Genomic DNA, 18,220 nt, shown 5'->3' with positions numbered 1-18,220 from the left:
GGGGGCGCTGCGGAGTATCTATACCCCAGGAAGGGGGCACTGCGGAGTGTTTATACTAGAGGAGGGGGCGCTGCGGAGTATTTATACCCCAGGAGGGGGGCACTGCGGAGTGTTTATACTAGAGGAGGGGGCGCTGCGGAGTATTTATACCCCAGGAGGGGGGCGCTGCGGAGTATCTATACCCCAGGAGGGGGGCACTGCGGAGTGTTTATACTAGAGGAGGGGGCGCTGCGGAGTATCTATACCCCAGGAGGGGGGCACTGCGGAGTGTTTATACTAGAGGAGGGGGCGCTGCGGAGTATTTATACCCCAGGAGGGGAGCGCTGCGGAGTATCTATACCCCAGGAGGGGGGCACTGCGGAGTGTTTATACTAGAGGAGGGGGCGCTGCGGAGTATTTATACCCCAGGAGGGGGGCGCTGCGGAGTATCTATACCCCAGGAAGGGGGCACTGCGGAGTGTTTATACTAGAGGAGGGGGCGCTGCGGAGTATTTATACCCCAGGAGGGGGGCACTGCGGAGTGTTTATACTAGAGGAGGGGGCGCTGCGGAGTATTTATACCCCAGGAGGGGGGCGCTGCGGAGTATCTATACCCCAGGAGGGGGGCACTGCGGAGTGTTTATACTAGAGGAGGGGGCGCTGCGGAGTATCTATACCCCAGGAGGGGGGCACTGCGGAGTGTTTATACTAGAGGAGGGGGCGCTGCGGAGTATTTATACCCCAGGAGGGGGGCGCTGCGGAGTATCTATACCCCAGGAGGGGGGCACTGCGGAGTATCTATACCCCAGGAGGGGGCGCTGCGACGCATTTATACTACTGGAGGGGGCGCTGCGGAGTATCTATACCCCAGGAGGGGGGCACTGCGGAGTATCTATACCCCAGGAGGGGGGCACTGCGGAGTATCTATACCCCAGGAGGGGGGCACTGCGGAGTATCTATACCCCAGGAGGGGGGTGCTGCGGAGTATTTATACCCCAGGAGGGGGTGCTGCGGAGTTTTTATACCCCAGGAGGGGAGTGCTGCGGAGTATCTATACCCCAGGAGGGGGGCGCTGCGGAGTATTTATACCCCAGGAGGGGGGCACTGCGGAGTATCTATACCCCAGGAGGGGGACGCTGCGGAGTATTTATACCCCAGGAGGGGGGTGCTGCGGAGTATTTATACCCCAGGAGGGGGTGCTGCGGAGTATTTATACCCCAGGAGGGGGGCACTGCGGAGTATCTATACCCCAGGAGGGGGGCGCTGCGGAGTATTTATACCCCAGGAGGGGGGCACTGCGGAGTATCTATACCCCAGGAGGGGGACGCTGCGGAGTATCTATACCCCAGGAGGGGGACGCTGCGGAGTATCTATACCCCAGGAGGGGGGTGCTGCGGAGTATTTATACCCCAGGAGGGGGGCGCTGTGGAGTATCTATACCCTAGGAGGGGGCGCTGTGGAGTATTTATACTAGAGGAGGGGGCGCTGCGGAGTATCTATACCACAGGAGGGGGGCGCTGTGGAGTATCTATACCCTAGGAGGGGGCGCTGCGGAGTATTTATACTAGAGGAGGGGGCGCTGCGGAGTATCTATACCCCAGGAGGGGGCGCTGCGGAGTATTTATACTAGAGGAGGGTGGTGCTGCGGAGTATCTATACTAGAGGAGGGGGCGCTGTGGAGTATTTATACCACAGGAGGGGGTGCTGCGGAGTATCTATACCCTAGGAGGGGGTGCTGCGGAGTATTTATACTAGAGGAGGGGGGTGCTGCGGAGTATCTATACCACAGGAGGGGGCGCTGCGGAGTATTTCTACTAGAGGAGGGTGGTGCTGCGGAGTATCTATACTAGAGGAGGGGGCGCTGCGGAGTATTTATACTAGAGGAGGGGGGCACTGCGGAGTATCTATACCCCAGGAGGGGGCGCTGCGACGCATTTATACTACTGGAGGGGGCGCTGCGGAGTATCTATACCCCAGGAGGGGGGCACTGTGGAGTATCTATACCCCAGGAGGGGGGTGCTGCGGAGTATTTATACCCCAGGAGGGGGGTGCTGCGGAGTATTTATACCCCAGGAGGGGGCGCTGCGGAGTATTTATACCCCAGGAGGGGGCAGTATAGAGCTGACTATAAAATAGCAGTAATACAATAATAGCAAATAATTTATATTATTGAATTTTATTTACTGACTAGATGGTGGCCCAGTTCTAACGCATCGGGTATTCTAGAATATGTATGCGGCCGACCGGGCGCGACTAATCAGCGAAGCAGTGTTTAAATGGGTTGTGCACTACTTTAAATTAACCCCCCAATGTATAACCCCGGGGACCCAAATTCATTTTGTAATTACGTCATGTTGTCAATACTGCTTGTGACAACATCGCTGACGACGCACAGCCAGCACGTAATCCCCCCGGCTGCAGCCGGATCTTGCTTCCGCTTACATCACGAGTATTTGCGGCTGCAGCCGGGGGTCTGCTGCTCCGCGTACCACGGTGAATGAAACGTGATAGAAGTACGTCACACTGTGACTGACAGAACGTGTTCAGTACGTCATGGGCAGTTGGTGAGTCACATGACCACATGGGCGGAGTCAGCCCTGCTATCTCCCGACTTATTCTGAAATCCCGCGTCGCTGATTGGCCGCGACCAGACCAATCAGCGACGCGGGATTTCCTGGACAGACAGACAGACGGGATAAGCCGATTATATAGTAGGTAATTTATCACAATTAAAAATTACAAATATTCACTTCCTCTTCCGTTCTTTATTTACCTTTAGGCCACGGCCCCACTATCAGTATTTGGTCAGTATTCGGTCAGTATTTTTTCTCAGGAGTGGGAGCTAAAACCAGGTGAGGAACAATCAGAGAAAAGGTGTAATAGAAACAAGTCACCAATTCTGCATTTATCACCCACTCCTGGTTTTCACTCCCACTCCTGAGAAAAAATACTGACTGAATACTGATAGTGGGGCCATGGACTTATTGTTACCATTGACGCCATGGAATATGCAGGTGCAAAATCAGCAACGGAAAAGGAAAAGTGTCAGGACTCGCAGAGCATCGCAGATCTGTGCTATGATATAATTCTAACTTCCTGGCCCTCACCACCAGGGGGAGCCCTTCACCTCCATATTTATACAGCTGCCAATGAAGGAGGGCAGCTGTATCAGACAGCGCTCCCTGGTGGTGGCAGTGGCAGCAAAGGCTCTATAAAGACATTAGGAACGTCAACAGAATATAGCCAAAGTCCTAGATAACACTTAGATCTACATTAGATATAACAGTGGATATTCTCCGTAATGTTATACGTGCTATTATTATTACATTGTATGTTATTGTACATTATTCATCATTATTACGGTGTATGCCATAACAATATTATTATACATTGGGACACTGGCATAATGATGAAATGAGGATAAGAGGGAGAAACTGGCAGAAAATACCCCTCTCCACTTGATCAGATTAGTACAGCTCAGTAATCAGGATCCCTCTCTCCCCTGATCAGGATGGTACAGTCTGTACTCATGATCCCCCTCCCCTGATCAGGATGGTACAGTCTGTACTCAGAACCCCCCTCTCCCCTGATCAGGATAGTGCAGTCTGTACTTGAGATCCCATTCTCTCCGTGATCAGGATGGTACTGTCTGTACTTGGGATCCCCTTCTCCCCTGATCAGGATGGTACACTCTGTACTTGGGACCCCCCTATCGCCTGATCAGGATGGTTGTAGTATCGGCGTCTCTGCACGCCATCCCTCTTACCGACGCGCTCCCTGCCCGGCGTCCCCCGACGCTCCTGCTGCTGCTGCCGCGCGCACGCTCCCTCCCTCTTAAAGGGGCCGCGCGCGCCGTCCTAAGGAGTCCCCGGCCAATGGCCGGAGGACCTCTCGTATAAAAGGCACCTCCTCCAAAATGGAGGTGCCCGTGCAAGGTTGTAGCTTTGTGTCCTAAACTCTGCTTCAGCCCTCAGGTCCCGCTGCTAGCCTGACTACCAGTCCAGTCCGCCAGCCTGACTACCAGTCCAGTCCGCCAGCCTGACTACCAGTCCAGTCCGCCAGCTTGACTACCAGTCCAGTCCGCCAGCCTGACTACTAGTCCAGTCCGCCAGCCTGACTACCAGTCCTGTCCGCCAGCCTGACTACCAGTCCTGTCCGCCAGCCTGACTTCCTGTCTCCGCCAGCCAAGTGTACTCCAGCCCGACAGTCTGCCTACGATCCAAACCCGCCAGTCTGTCTATGGGCCCGGCTTGCCTGCCTACCCGGAGAATGTACCAGTTACCTGCCGTGCCTATCTGTCAGCCTACCTGGAGGCTCCTGCAAGGTACCTGCCGTGCCTATCTGTCAGCCTACCTGGAGGCTCCTGTCAGTTACCTGCCGTGCCTACCCGGAGGCTCCTGCCAGTTACCCGTGGGAGTCACCTGCTCTCATACAAGGACAGGCCCAGAGTAGCACCTGGTCCCTCTGCTCGGTCCTTCCCTGGTTCACGGAGTCGATTGAGCCGCCGTGCGACCTTGGTCAGTCCGAGTTGATACCTAGTTACGCCCCTCTGGTCCCTCCCTGCACCGCAGCACAGAGGTTCCACCACCCGGATCCGTAACAGTTTGCACGGGCCATGGAACCCGGTGGCCCCCAGTCCCCTTTGCTTGCTGACCTGTACCAGGAGGTTTCTCGTCAGAGATCCCAACAGGAAACCATCCTGACCTACCTGCGGTCTGTCAACTCTCGCCTGGACACGCTGTCTGTTCCACCTGTGTCCGCCTCGAGCCGAGCGACACCCGCTCCGGGGCGCCGCTGCCTACCAATACCACGGCATCCAGTCTAGGACCCCGGCTTTCTGCGCCTCCTCGTTTTGGAGGTGACCCCTTCATATGTCAGGGTTTTCTGAACCAGTGCACCCTGCACTTTGAACTTTTGGCACATCAGTTTCCCTCCGACCGGGCCAAGGTGGCGTTCATCATGTCTTACCTCACCGGGGGAGCTTTGGCATGGCTAAACCCTCTATGGGAGAGAGGGGATTCCCTGGTGTCCGATCTTCCGGCTTTCCTCACTGCCTTCCGGAAGGTCTTCGATGAACCCGGACAAAGGATTTCTACTGCCTCCTCATTGCTCCGTCTCCGCCAAGGGAGTCTCACCGTGGGCCAGTATGCTATACAGTTCCGTACCCTCGCTTCTGAGCTTGCCTGGGACAACGAGGCCCTGGTGTCCACCTTCTGGGAGGGTCTTTCCGGTCGGATTAAGGACGAGTTAGCCGGCCGGGACATTCCTACCACCCTGGATGACCTGGTGTCTCTAGCTACCGGATTGACATCCGTTTCCTAGAACGTGCTAAGGAGACTATTGGGAGAGAAGATTGCTCCTGTTTTCCAGAAACCTGCTTCCCAACCAGCAACTCCCCGGGCACGCTCGCCCGAACCTATGCTGATCGACCAAACCAAGATGGTCAAATCTCGCCAAGAAACACACCGAGCCGAGGGAAGCTGTTTCTACTGTGGTAATAAGGAGCACCTTATCCGTTCCTGCCTGGTGAAGCTGGGAAACTCCAGTGTCTAGGACCACTCGGAGAGGTCGTCCTAGGCAAGAGTAAATCCTCTCCGTTCTTGACTTTATCCACCTCTATCTTCTGTGGAGAGAACCGCTTCTTTGAAACCGCACATCTGGATTCCGGAGCCGCTGGGAATCTCATTTCCCAGTCCCTTGTAGAGAAGTATCAGATTCCTACCAAACCTTTGGCTGAACCATTGGCAGTCGCTTCCGTCGATGGAAGACTCCTTCCGGTGACCATCTTGCTCGTCACAGAGCCTGTAACCCTGCAGGTGGGAATGCTGCACTCAGGGAGGATCTCCTTCCATGTGCTTTCCAGACTCACTCCCTTTTGCTAGGTCTACCCTGGCTACAGAGACATGAACCCGTTCTGAATTGGCAATCTGGTGAGGTGCTCCGTTGGGGGCAGGATTGCCATGAGACCTGCCTGGTTCCGGTTCGCCCGGCTCGACCTCCGTCTACGGCTAATTTACCTGGTCTACCGGCACCTTACTGGTCCTATGCAGATGTCTTTCTTCAAGAAGGAGGCAGAGACACTGCCACCTCACAGGCCATATGATTGCCCTATCGACCTGGTACCCGGTGCCACTCCACCCTGTGGGCGTATTTACCCGTTGTCGTTGGCCGAAACCCGGGCCATGTCGGACTACATCGAAGAAAATCTGGCTAGGGGATCCTACGTCCCCGGCTGGAGCCGGATTCTTCTTCGTAAAAAAGAAAGACTGTTCACTACGTCCCTGTATCGATTATAGAGGACTCAACCAAATTACCATCAAATACCCCCTGCCGCTCATCTCTGAGCTGTTCGACCGCCTTAAAGGCGCGAAGATCCTCACCAAGCTCGATCTTCAGGGGGCGTATAACTTGGTCAGGATCCGCCAAGGAGATGAGTGGAAGACGGCATTCAATACCCGGGACGGTCACTATGAATACCGTGTAATGCCCTTCGGTCTCTGTAATGCTCCCTCCATCTTCCAAGAATTAGTTAACGACATCTTCCGTGACCTCTTATATTCTTGCGTGGTGGTGTACCTGGACGACATCTTAGTCTTCTCTCCGGATGTTCCCACACACCGGACGGATGTTCGTCAGGTCCTGCTTAGGCTCAGGCAGAATCACCTATATGCAAAATTTGAGAAATGCCTCTTCGAGCAGACCTCTCTTCCGTTCCTGGGCTATATTATCTCTAAGAAAGGTCTACGGATGGACCCCGAGAAGGTCTCTGCCATCTTAAAGTGGCCCTGTCCGGAGGGGTTGAAGGCGATTCAGCGATTCCTGGGCTTCGCCAACTATTACCGTCTCTTCATCCCACATTTCTCTTCCCGGACTGCTCCCATCTCTGCGCTCACCCGAAAGGAAGCAAATCCTAAGGAATGGCCGTCCGAAGTGGAGGAGGCCTTCCTCTCCTTAAAACAAGCCTTCTCTTCTGCCCCAGTGCTGCACCGTCCAGATAGCAACAAACAGTTCTTTCTGGAGGTTGATGCTTCCTCTTCCGCAGCCGTAGCGGTGCTCACCCAGAAATCTCCATCCGGGAGAATGGTAACCTGCGGCTTCTTCTCCAAACTCTTCTCGTCTGAGCGCAACTACTCCATAGGAGACCGAGAACTGCTAGCCATCAAATTGGCCCTGGAGGAGTGGCGTTACCTGCTCGAGGGGACTCTGCACCCGGTGGTCATCTGTACTGACCACAAAAACCTGGCATATCTACAGAATGCCCAAAGACTCAGGCCCGGTGGTCTTTGTTCTTCACCCTCTTCAACTTTACCCTACATTACCGCCCGGCGGACAAGAACGTTAAAGCCGACGCCTTGTCCCGATCCTTCCTGTCTTCCGATCAAGAGGAGGAGCCTATGCATATCATCGATCCCTCCAAAGTGATGAATGTGGCCCCCTAGGACCTGTCTCGTCTCCCACCCAGTAAGACGTTTGTAGCGGTTCCGGATCGTAAGAAGGTTCTTCACTGGGGTCATTCATCCAAACTAGCCGGCCATGCTGGCCAGAAGAAGACCTTCCTGCTCATTACCCGGCCTACCCTGCGCAAGGATGTGGTAGACTTCGTCGCAGCCTGTTCGTCCTGTGCCCGCAACAAGGTTCCCAGACATCTTCCAGCCGGCCGTCTCCTGCCTCTTCCCGTACCTGCTGCCCCGTGGCAACACATTGCTATGGACTTTATTACTGATCTCCCTGTTTCTGCCGGTTGTACGGTCATTTGCGTGGTCGCTGACCCCTTTTCTAAAATGGCTCACTTCATCCCTCTGCCTGGTCTCCCGTCTGCATCTGTGCTGGCTAAGGACTTCATCCATCAAATCTTTCGTCTCCACGGCCTAACCATCCACATTGTGTCTGATCGAGGGGTCCAGTTCACTTTGCGCTTCTGGAGAGCTACGTGTAAGCTGCTGGATGTCACCCTGGATTCCTCCTCTGCTTACCATCCGCAGTCCAATGGCCAAGTGGAACGTATCAACCAGATTCTTACCAGCTTGCTCCGGCATTTCGTCAACGCTCACCCTACCGATTGGGTGGAGCTCCTACCATGGGCCGAGTTCTCCTATAACAACCATGACAGCGAATCTTCTTCCAAGTCCCCGTTCTTCGGTCAACATCCCCAGATTCCGTTTCCCGTTTCTGCTTCAGTGGACAACCCTGCCGCGGAGTCTCTGGTCAGCGAATTTTCCACCATTTGGGAAGACACTAGGTCCGCACTTCTTCAACCCTCCGAGTGGATGAAGAAACATGCTGATAAGAGACGTCTGGATCCTCCTCAATTCCGTCCGGGAGACAAGGTTTGGCTCTACTCCAAAAATGTTCGTCTCAAAATACCCTCCTATAAGTTGGGTCCACGGTTCATCGGTCCATTTGAAGTCCTCAAGCAAATCAACCCATTAGCCTACAAGTTAAAACTCCCGGCCACCTTACGGATTCCCAACTCCTTCCACGTATCTCTCCTCAAACCAGTTGTGCTTAATTCTTTTTCCGACAATCCAGGTACCTCCCCAGCTCCGGTCTCCGCTGAGGATGTCTATGAGGTAGAGAACATTCTGGCCACCAAGAGGGTAAGAGGAAAAACCTTTTTTCTGGTGGATTGGAAGGGGTTTGGCCCAGAGGAGAGAACTTGGGAACCCAGGGAGAACATCCACGCCCCGCATCTCCTTAAAAAATTTCTTTCAGGCCTAAAAAAGAGGGGGCGTAAAGGGGGGGGGGTTACTATAGTGTCGGCGTCTCTGCCCCCTGACAGGCAGAGACGCCGTCCCTCTTACCGCCGCGCTCCCCGCCCGGCGCTCCTGCTGCTGCTGCCGGCGCGCACAGCTTCCTGGGCACTGTGCTTAGGGCACGCGCGCACGCTCCCTCCCTCTTAAAAGGGGCCGCGCGTGCCGTCCTAAGGAGTCCCCGGCCAATGGCCGGAGGACCTCTCATATAAAAGGCACCTCCTCCAAATGGAGGTGCCCGTGCAAGGTTGTAGCTTTGTGTCCTAAACTCTGCTTCAGCCCTCAGGTCCCGCTGCTAGCCTGACTACCAGTCCCCCAGCCTGACTACCAGTCCCCCAGCCTGACTACCAGTCCAGTCCGCCAGCCTGACTACCAGTCCTGTCCGCCAGCCTGACTACCTGTCTCCGCCAGCCAAGTGTACTCTCCAGCCCGACGGTCTGCCTACGATCCAAACCTGCCAGTCTGTCTATGGGCCCGGCTTGCCTGGGTACCCGGAGAACGTACCAGTTACCTGCCGTGCCTATCTGTCAGCCTACCTGGAGGCTCCTGCCAGTTACCTGCCGTGCCTATCCGTCAGCCCACCTGGAGGCTCCTGTCAGTTACCTGCCGTGCCTACCCGGAGGCTCCTGCCAGTTACCCGTGGGAGTCACCTGCTCTCATACAAGGACAGGCCCAGAGTAGCACCTGGTCCCTCTGCTCGGTCCTTCCCTGGTTCACGGAGTAGATTGAGCCGCCGTGCGACCTTGGTCAGTCCGAGTTGATACCTAGTTACGCCCCTTTGGTCCCTCCTTGCACCGCAGCACAGAGATTCCACCACCTGGATCCGTAACAATGGTACAGTCTGTACTTGGGACCCCCCTCTCCCCTGATCAGGATGGTACAGTCTGAACTCAGGATCTCCCTCTCCCCTGATCAGGATGGTACAGCCTGTACTAGAGATCTCCCTCTCCCCTGATCAGGATGGTACACTCTGTACTCATCATCCTCCTCCTCCCTGATCTGGATGGTATAATCTGTATTCAGGATCCCACTCTCCCTCTGATCAGGATGGTATAGTCTGTACTCAGGATCCCCTCTCCCCTGATCATGATGATACAGTCTGTACTCAGCATCCCCTCTCCCCTGATCATGATGATACAGTCTGTACTCAGCATCCCCTCTCCCCTGATCATGATGATACAGTCTGTACTCAGCATCCCCTCTCCCCTGATCATGATGATACAGTCTGTACTCAGCATCCCCTCTCCCCTGATCATGATGGTACAGTCTGTATTCATGATCCCCTCTCCCCTGATCAGGATGGTACAGTCTGTACTCAGGATCCCCATCTCCCCTGATCAGGATGGTACAGTCTGTACTCAGGATCCCCCTCTCTTCCTGATCAGCATAGTACAATCTACACTCAGGATACCCCCTTTCCCCTGATCAGGATCGTACAGTCTGTACTCAGGATCCCCCTCTCTCCCTGATCAGTATAGTACACTCTACACTCAGGATCCCCCCTCTCCCTGATCAGGATGGTACAGTCTGTACTCAGGATTCCCCGCTCTCCCTGATCAGGATGGTACAGTCTGTACTCATCATCCTCCTCCCCCCTGATCTGGATGGTATAATCTGTACTCTGGATCCCCTCTCCCCTGATCAGGATGGTACAGTCTGTACTCATGATCCCCTCTCCCCTAATCAGGATGGTACAGTCTGTACTCAGGATCCCCTCTCCCCTGATCATGATGGTACAGTCTGTATTCATGATCCCCTCTCCCCTGATCAGGATGGTACAGTCTGTACTCAGGATCCCCATCTCCCCTGATCAGGATGGTACAGTCTGTACTCAGGATCCCTCTCTCCCCTCATCAGGATCGTACAGTCTGTACTCAGGATCCCCCTCTCTCCCTGATCAGTATAGTACACTCTACACTCAGGATCCCCCCTCTCCCCTGATCAGGATGGTACAGTCTGTACTCAGGATTCCCCACTCTCCCTGATGAGGATGGTACAGTCTGTACTCATCATCCTCCTCCCCCCTGATCTGGATGGTATAGTCTATACTCAGGATCCTCCTCTCCCCTGATCAGGATGGTACAGTCTGTACTCATAATCCCCTCTCCCCTAATCAGGATGGTACAGTCTGTACTCAGGATCCCCCTCTCTCCCTGATCAGTATAGTACGCTTTGCACTCAGGATCCCCCTCTCCCCTGATCAGGATGGTACAGTCAATACTTGGGATCCCTTTCTCCCCTGATCAGGATGGTTGTAACATACCTGGCGGCGTCCTTGCATGGTGGTCCATCTCCCACTGTGCAAGAGGGCGCACTTGATCTCCTGTCCAGAATGTCTCTCTGGCTTCCCTCCATGCTGTCTGTTTGTGTCTGTTTCTGCTGCTTAAGGGCGGCGCCCGATCACTTCCTGCCTTTTGTACCTGCTGTGGGTCACACCCCTTGTGCGTCCTCAGCCTATTGCTGTCTGTCACTTGGTATATAGCTCAGCAGCTCCCTTCTATCCCGGCCTGAGCATAGTGTTTCCTTCAGTGTGTGCTTGCACTCTGAAGGTGCCAGGTCCCGTCTCTTGTCTCCTGCTTTTTGTATCAGTTCCCGTGTCTGAACTGAGTCCTGTATGTCTCCTGCTTTTCGGTATCAGTTCCCGTGTCTGAACTGAGTCCTGTATGTCTCCTGCTTTGCGGTATCAGCTCCCGTGTCTGAACTGAGTCCTTTCTGTGTTCTCTTGTCTGTCCTGTCTGAACACGCTCCTAGCCTGTTCCTCCTGCCTTCTAGGGGCCGATTACCTAGACCCGTTCCTGTATCTTGTCTGACCTGTCTGAACACGCTCCTAGCCTGTTCCTCCCGCCTTCTAGGGGCCGTTTACCTAGACCCGCTCCTGTATCTTGTCTGTCCTGTCTGAACACGCTCCTTGCCTGTTCGTCCCGCCTCTCTGGGGGCAGTATTCCCAGACCCGCTCCTGTATCCCGCTGCAGTGTCGGTCTCCTCCGTACACTCAGTTCCAGTCTGAACTCTCTCCTATCCTTTACCTGTTTTGCCTCTATGTCCGTTCCCTTCCTTTTTCTGCAGAGTCTGAACTCGTACCTAACTCCTGCTTGTTGTCTCTGCAAGTACTGTGTGAGTATCTGGCTCTGTCTTTCCCTTCCTGTCTGTTCCGTGTGAACAGAGCCCTGTCCTCCCTGCTCAGCCTTGTCTGCACTCTAGCTGTGCTTGCCTGTAACCCTCTGCCTGTATTGTTCCTGAGTCCCGGTGTGTACTGGGTTCTATCCCGCCTGTGTTCCTACCTGCTAGTGCCTCCCTGTCTGCACTCTAGCTGTGCTTGCCTTTACCCCCCTGCCTGCATACCCGCCTGCCTGCATACCAGTCGTGCCTGCCTATACCCTCCAGTCTGTGTGCCAGCCTACCAGCCTGTTCCTGTATTCCCCTGTGTGGGTCAACAGCCGTGTCCGGGGTCTGTCCTGGAGTAGCACCTGGTCCCTCTGCTCGGTTCCTCCTTGGTGCACTGGCGTCGTATGCCGTCGTGCGACCCTGGTCGGATCGGGTGAATACTTAGTCACGCCCCTCCAGGCATTCACTCTCCGGCACGGTCCAGTGGAATCACTACCAATCACACGCACACGCCGCTTAGCCCGGGCGTGTGCATAACAGCATGCTCAGGCCATGGTTCCCGTTGAGCCCCACGGCCTTCGCTCTTTGAGAAGTTTTTCCAGCGAATACATGCATTAAAATAAAATAAATAATTTTTTTTCCCCCTTTAGCTGAGTTCCAGGCGAATTACGCACCCGTCCAGATGGATCTATCAGCCCTCGTTCCTGCGGATCCGCCACGTTACTATGGGGATCCAAGACAGTGTCGTGCATTTGTGGAGCAATGCATGCTACACTTTAAGGCCTACCCTCTCTATTTTCCTTCCGATTGGGCTAAAGTGGCCTTTATGATTGACTACCTAGCGGGTGATGCCTTGAAATGGGTCACCCCCCTATGGGAAGCATGGGATCCTGTCATCCTTGACCTGCAGGCCTTCCTGGTGGCCTTTCGTATGGTCTTCGAGGACCCTAACCCTGAAGCCCCTGCTGAAGCTTCACTTCCCAATATCCCGGAGCAGCCCCGACGGGTAATGTGTGTGGGTAGCGCAATAGTCCTCCAGCCCAATGAGACTACTGCCCACCCAGAATCCTCACAGGGTGACTACGCTTTCCGGAATACTTCTCTCAACCTCAAGAGGCAGCCCAGACGTGCTAGACTTAGAGGCAAGCCGTCACGCCAGGGTCTGTCCTCCCTGAGACCTCCTGACCCCAACCTTGAAGTCCCTACTGAAGCTTCATCTCCCTGTATCCCGGAGAAACCCCAATGGGTAATGTGCGTGGGTAGTGCACCAGTTCTCCTGGCCGAAGAGACTTCTGCCCATCCAGACTCCACACAGGAGAACTTCCTGCACCCGGCATCAGATGCTTCTTTCTCTTTAACTGGTGTGCATGTCCAAGGATGCTCCAAAGCTGTGGTTACCTCAGAGTCTGTGCACCTCTACTACCTGGCGGAGGATCCCCTGTTGCCTCCTGAACCCTCCGGGATACCACTCGATGACAAATGGAGAGAGACTTCTCTACACCCGGTACTCAATACTTTGTCCGCTTCGTCCTGTGAGCCTGACAATGGGTACCCCAAAGTGGTAGTTACCTCCGAGTCTCTACACCCCTCCGACCAGGCGGAGGATCTCCAGTTGTCTCCTGAACCCTTCGGGGTGCTACCTGGTAGCGAAAGGACAGAGACTCTCCTATACTCTGTACCTGATACCTCGCTCGCTTCGTCCAGTGAGTCCAACTTAGTGTACTCCGAAGCAGAGGTTACTCCTGAGTCTCTACACCCCTCCGACCAGGCGGAGGACCTCCAGTTGTGTTCAGAATCCTTCGGGGTGCCACCTGGTGGTGAATGGACAGAGACTTTCCTATATCCTGGATCTGATACCTCGCTTGCTTCGTCCAGTGAGTCCGACCTAGTGTACTCTGAAGCAGAGGTTACCCGTGAGTCTCTACACCCCTCTGACCAGGCGGAGGACCGCCAGCTGTCTCCAGAACCCTTCGGGGTGCCACCTGGTGGTGAATGGACAGAGACTTTCCTATACTCGGTACCCGATACCTCGCCTGCTTCCTCCAGTGAGTCCGACCTAGTGTACTCTGAAGCAGAGGTTACCCGTGAGTCTCTACACCCCTCTGACCAGGCGGAGGACCGCCAGCTGTCTCCAGAACCCTTCGGGGTGCCACCTGGTGGTGAATGGACAGAGACTTTCCTATACTCGGTACCCGATACCTCGCCTGCTTCCTCCAGTGAGTCCGACCTAGTGTACTCTGAAGCAGTTGTTTTCTCTGAGCCTCTGCACTCTTCTGACCCGGCGGAGGACCTCCAGTTGTTTCCTGAATCCTCCGGGATACCACCAGATAACAAAGAGACAGTGACTTTTCCTCATTATGTACGTGATAACCCGTCTATTTCTTCCTGTGAGCTTGACAAGATGTACCTCGAAGCAGAGATTACCCTTAAGTCTCTGTCCCCCTCCAACCCAGTGAACGACTGGCCCTCGAATTCCCTGCGGAAGATTCTGGCAGGCCTGAAGAAGAGGGGGCGTAAGGGGGGAGGTACTGTAACATACCTGGCGGCGTCCTTGCATGGTGGTCCATCTCCCACTGTGCAAGAGGGCGCACTTGATCTCCTGTCCAGAATGTCTCTCTGGCTTCCCTCCATGCTGTCTGTTTGTGTCTGTTTCTGCTGCTTAAGGGCGGCGCCCGATCACTTCCTGCCTTTTGTACCTGCTGTGGGTCACACCTCTTGTGCGTCCTCAGCCTATTGCTGTCTGTCACTTGGTATATAGCTCAGCAGCTCCCTTCTATCCCGGCCTGAGCATAGTGTTTCCTTCAGTGTGTGCTTGCACTCTGAAGGTGCCAGGTCCCGTCTCTTGTCTCCTGCTTTTAGTATCAGTTCCCGTGTCTGAACTGAGTCCTGTATGTCTCCTGCTTTTCGGTATCAGTTCCCGTGTCTGAACTGAGTCCTGTATGTCTCCTGCTTTGCGGTATCAGCTCCCATGTCTGAACTGAGTCCTGTATGTCTCCTGCTTTTCGGTATTAGTTCCCGTGTCTGAACTGAGTCCTTTCTGTGTTCTCTTGTCTGTCCTGTCTGAACACGCTCCTAGCCTGTTCCTCCTGCCTTCTAGGGGCCGATTACCTAGACCCGTTCCTGTATCTTGTCTGACCTGTCTGAACACGCTCCTAGCCTGTTCCTCCCGCCTTCTAGGGGCCGTTTACCTAGACCCGCTCCTGTATCTTGTCTGTCCTGTCTGAACACGCTCCTTGCCTGTTCGTCCCGCCTCTCTGGGGGCAGTATTCCCAGACCCGCTCCTGTATCCCGCTGCAGTGTCGGTCTCCTCCGTACACTCAGTTCCAGTCTGAACTCTCTCCTATCCTTTACCTGTTTTGCCTCTATGTCCGTTCCCTTCCTTTTTCTGCAGAGTCTGAACTCGTACCTAACTCCTGCTTGTTGTCTCTGCAAGTACTGTGTGAGTATCTGGCTCTGTCTTTCCCTTCCTGTCTGTTCCGTGTGAACAGAGCCCTGTCCTCCCTGCTCAGCCTTGTCTGCACTCTAGCTGTGCTTGCCTGTAACCCTCTGCCTGTATTGTTCCTGAGTCCCGGTGTGTACTGGGTTCTATCCCGCCTGTGTTCCTACCTGCTAGTGCCTCCCTGTCTGCACTCTAGCTGTGCTTGCCTTTACCCCCCTGCCTGCATACCCGCCTGCCTGCATACCAGTCGTGCCTGCCTATACCCTCAAGTCTGTGTGCCAGCCTACCAGCCTGTTCCTGTATTCCCCTGTGTGGGTCAACAGCCGTGTCCGGGGTCTGTCCTGGAGTAGCACCTGGTCCCTCTGCTCGGTTCCTCCTTGGTGCACTGGCGTCGTATGCCGTCGTGCGACCCTGGTCGGATCGGGTGAATACTTAGTCACGCCCCTCCAGGCATTCACTCTCCGGCACGGTCCAGTGGAATCACTACCAATCACACGCACACGCCGCTTAGCCCGGGCGTGTGCATAACAATGGTACAGTCTGTACTCAGGATCCCCCTCTCCCCTGATCAGTATAGTTCACTCTACACTCAGGATCCCCCTCTCCCCTGATCAGGATGTTACAGTCTGTACTCAGGATCCCCCGCTCTCCCTGATCAGTATAGTACACTCTGCACTCAGGATCCCCCTCTGCCCTGATCAGGATGGTACAGTCTGTACTTGGGAGCCCCTTCTCTCCTAATCAGGATGGTACATTCTGTACTCCTCATCCTCCTCCCCCCTGATCAGGATGGTACAGTCAGTACTTAGGATCTCCCTCTCCCCTGATCAGGATGGTACAGTCTGTACTAAGGATCTCCATCTCCCCTGATCAGGATGATATACTCTGTACTCATCACCCCCCCCCCCCCCCATGATCTTGATGATATAGTCTTTACTCAGGATGCCCCTCTCCCTCTGATCAGGATGGTATAGTCTGTACTCAGGACCCCCGCTCTCCTGATCATGATGGTACAGTCTGTACTCATAATCCGCTCTCCCCTGATCAGGATGGTACAATCTGTACTCAGGATCCCCATCTCCCCTGATCAGGATGGTACAGTCTGTTCTCATGATCCCTCTCTCCCCTGATCAGGATCGTACAGTCTGTACTCAGGATCCCCCTCTCTCCCTGATCAGTATAGTACACGCTGCACAGGATCCCCCTCTCTCCTCATCAGGATGGTACAGTCTGTACTAAGGATCCCCCTCTCCTCTGATCAGGATGACACAGTCTGTACTCAGGATCCCCCTCTCTCCCTGATCAGTATAGTACACTCTGCACAGGATCCCCCTTTCCCCTGATCAGGATGGTACAGTCTGTACTCGGGATCTCCTTCTCCCCTGATCAGGATGGTACAGTCTGTACTCAGGATCCCCTCTCCCCTGATCAGGATGGTACAGCCTGTACTAAAGATCTCCCTCTCCTCTGATCAGGATGGTACATTCTGTACTCATCATCCCCCCCCTGATCTGGATGGTATAGTCTGTACTCAGGATCCTCCTCTCCCCTGATCAGGATGGTACAGTCTGTACTCAGCATCCCCCTCTCCCCTGATTAAGATGGTACAGTCTATACCCAGGATTCCTCTCTCCTCTGATCAGGATGGTACAGTCTGTACTCAGCATCCCCCTCTCCCCTGATCAAGATGGTACAGTCTATACCCAGGATTCCTCTCTCCCCTGATCAGGATGGTACAGTCTGTACTCATGATCCCCTCTCCCCTGATCAGTATAGTACACTCTGCACTCAGGATCCCCTCTCCCCTGATCAGTATAGTACGCTTTGCACTCAGGATCCCCCTCTCCCCTGATCAGGATGGTACAGTCTGTACTCAGGATCCTCCTCTCCCCTGATCAGGATGGTACAGTCTGTACTCAACATCCCCCTCTCCCCTGATCAGGATGGTACAGTCTGTACTCCTGATCCCCTCTCCCATGATCAGGATGGTACAGTCTGTACTCAGAATCCTCCTCTCCCCTGATCAGGACGGAACAGTCTGCACTTAGGATCTCCCTTCCTCTGATCAGGATGGTATAGCCTGTACTCAGGATCCCTCTTTTTCCCTGATCAGAATGGTACAGTCTGTACTTAGGATCCCCCTCTCCTCTGATCAGGATGGCACAGTCCTGTACTCAGGATCCCTCTCTTTCCCTGATCAGGATGGCACAGTCTGTACTCAGGATCCCTCTCTTTCCCTGATCAGGATGGTACAGTCTGTACTAAGGATCCCCCTCTGCTATGATCAGGATGGTATAGTCTGTACTCAAAATTCTTCTCTTTCCCTGATCAGGATGGTATAGACTGTACTCAAGAGCCCCCTCTCCCCTGATCAGGATGGTATAGTCTGTACTCAGGATCCCCCTCTGCTCTGATCAGGATGGTATAGTCTGTACTCAGGATCTCGCTCTCTCCCTGATCAGTATAGTACACTCTACACTCAGGATCCCCCTCTCCCCTGATCAGGATGGTACAGTCTGTACTCAGGATCCCCCTCTCTCCCTGATCGCGATGGTACACTCTGAACTCATCCTCCTCCTTCCCCCTAATCTAGATGGTATAGTCTGCACTTAGGATCTCCCTTCCTTGATCAGGATGGTACAGTCTGTACTCAGGATCCTTCTCTTTCCCTGATCAGGATGGTATAGTCTGTACTCAGGATCCTTCTCTTTCCCTGATCAGGATGGTATAGTCTGTACTCAGGATCCTTCTCTTTCCCTGATCAGGATGGTATAGTCTGTACTCAGCATCCCCCTCTGATCAGGAAGGTATAGTCTGTACTCAGCATCCCCCTCTGCTCTGATCAGGATGGTATAGTCTGCACTTAGGATCTCCCTTCCTTGATCAGGATGGTACAGTCTGTACTCAGGATCCTTCTCTTTCCCTGATCAGGATGGTATAGTCTGTA

Source organism: Phyllobates terribilis, unplaced genomic scaffold (genome assembly GCF_046119375.1).
Source record: "Phyllobates terribilis strain yellow unplaced genomic scaffold, ASM4611937v1 Scaffold_8__6_contigs__length_399053987, whole genome shotgun sequence".
NCBI classification, from domain to species: domain Eukaryota; kingdom Metazoa; phylum Chordata; class Amphibia; order Anura; family Dendrobatidae; genus Phyllobates; species Phyllobates terribilis.
The sequence above is the reverse complement of the archived record's forward strand: the minus strand, read 5'-3'. Positions refer to the sequence as shown.